Here is a 2,709-nt window from a genome sequence, read left to right as displayed (position 1 = left end):
AACCTACCTCTGAATGTAATGTTACAACTCGTTGAGGTAAATTCACTTTGCAAGGTGCTCCAGCTAAAAACACCGCTTCCTCATCGACCAAGCCTGAGTATGACCTTGTAGAACAATTAGGGAAGACACCTACGCTTATCTCAATCCTTGAGCTCTTACGCATATCTCCTGCACATAAAGCCATTCTTGATAAAATCTTAAGAGACATTGTTGTCCCCACTGATCTGAATGTGGACCAGTTTCAAGCCATGGTGGGATACCTTTCCATTCCACACTCTCTTACATTCACAGAAGCTGATGACGCCTCCGTAAGTTAGCCACATAATGCACCTTTACACATTGAAGTCTTCCTACACAAACATCGAATAAAACAAGTCTTGATAGATGGAGGAGAAGGTCTAAACATTTTTACATTGAGCACTATTAAACAATTGGGATATTCAGATAAAGTTGTGAATTCTACAAACAAAATTACCATCAAGGCATTTGATGATGAAGAGGGTTCATCCAAGGGCACAATCACCTTACCTCTTAGAGTTGGGCCAGTTACAAAGGATGTGGTTTGTCAAGTCCTAGACCTTGATCTCACATACAACATATTGCTAGGACGTCCATGGATTCATGAGATGAGAGCAGTACCATCTACATATCATCGATGTATCAAGTTTCCACACAATGGAGTTGAAGTGACCGTCAAAGCTGACCCAGACCCATTCATATATTGCAACAATCTGCCACATAGATCAGAAATAACAATCCCAGTCAATCGAGATGCTATTCCTTCATCAGCATATGAGGATCCAGAATCATTGAAAGCTTCTACATCAAAGCAAACAGAGATCAAAGAAAAGTTCAAGTTTAAAGACCTGGGATGTGGTGAGTATATCTTTCATGTTGATCAACTCCCACTATCTCCTAAGGTATTCAGTCAACTGGAACAATCTATAAGCAACTTCCAATACCAAGGAATTGGGTGTGAACCACCTAGTGTTGTGGCTACTAAGTCTGAATGCAAATCTCCTCTAGTGGTGCAAGCAACTCTTGATATCAATAGTCCTAAGAGTGGTTCCAACAAAGAATCTATTGAGCATATCACCAGCCCTCTTGAGAACTCACATAGCCTTACCATTTCATCCACTCATTCCATTTCCACTCCACTTCCAGACTTGGATCAACAAGAATCACAAAAGCCCTTAGTTATTGGGGATCAAGAATCAAGCTTTGAAAAGAAAAATCTAAAAGTAAAAAATAAAGAAAAGTCCTTTAGTCCAAATCAAAATCAAAAGCTATTGGACTCTGAAAAAATCAAGGTCAAGGATAAAAATTCTATGAAAGAAAAAGAGCAAGAGATGATCTCCCCTAATATCAAAATAACTGGGGGCAAAAGTTCTAAAATTTCATGTCAAAAAGCACACTTGTTGATCCTAAGTCTCCATCATGCTATCCTACTTTCACTTCTTTTCACAATCATAAGCCTTCATCACTCATCTACTTGTTCCACACATCCTTTCCCTTATGGCGATACATCATGGACCTTTAACAGAGCTTCCTTGAAGGACTTTGTTATCAAGGATGCCCAAACTTCTTCAGGTGACACACATACGGGCATGTGTAGTCCACACGCTAGTAATTCTATCTTAGTTCCTTTATCAAGGAAGATAGTCACTCAAGCTACACATCATTCATTCAAGGAACAATGCAGCTACAATCACAAGGTAAAGCCTCGCACATTTGAGGTGGGTGACTTAGTTCTCAGAGAAAATCCTAAAAATCATCAAGACAGAGAGAAGAAGGGAAAGTTCAAACCAAACTGGCTTGGCCCTTACATCATCATAGCAGCATATGGATCTGGTGCGTATCAGCTCTCAACTACAGAGGGTGAACCTTTTGAGGATCCTATCAATAGCATGCACCTCTACAAGTTTTACACAAAGCTTTTCAGAATATCATAATTCAAAAATACAAAAAAAAAAAATTGAAAAATTGAAAAAAGTAAAAATAGAAAAACATTTCGTCCAACGGTGAAAACCACTTTGGTGGTGCTTTAGGCAAGTACCATGGTGAAAATTGGGTCACCGACGCCATGTGTAGAGACATTGCTCCTCCCTCCTTCAAGATTCCATTTCATCCTTTCACTTTGCACACACTCACATCCTATCCATTCATAATAAACTTACCCATTCTCATCGTGGTTTGTTATTGATCTACCCAAGATTGGTTAGTCATTCATAATAAACATTCTTTTTCACTCGTTTCAATCCATAATAAATCAGCTCCTATCTATGGCTAAGGCAAATCCTACGTCTAGTGATGGGTGTGGAACTAAGAGCATCACCTATTCTGAGGAGTACAGTTTCTTCCAGCTTTTCTTCAGTCTATCTGCGCACAATCCACAATAAAGCAACAGTTGCATTGCCAATCCTCAATAAAGCAGCATTTGCATCGCCAATCTACAATAAAGTTTTGTCTTCTCCGCAATAAGGTATCAGTTGCATGGATTTGGTCAGTTTTAGATGAGACACAGTAGTAACAATGGGCTTCAACAAATCAAATCTTTCAACAGACTCATACAACATTTTGGTTCAGTGCGATCTATCCTTTTTGTGAAAGTAAACATTGTGACCACAATCAAATAGACTTATACAAGTGACAAGAGACACTAAACTTGAGGACTACAATGGATGTTGGTGTCGAGTCTTGATTTTCTTT

This window comes from Cryptomeria japonica, chromosome 11, assembly GCF_030272615.1.
Source record: "Cryptomeria japonica chromosome 11, Sugi_1.0, whole genome shotgun sequence".
NCBI lineage: Eukaryota > Viridiplantae > Streptophyta > Pinopsida > Cupressales > Cupressaceae > Cryptomeria > Cryptomeria japonica.
Note: the sequence above shows the minus strand (reverse complement) of the source record.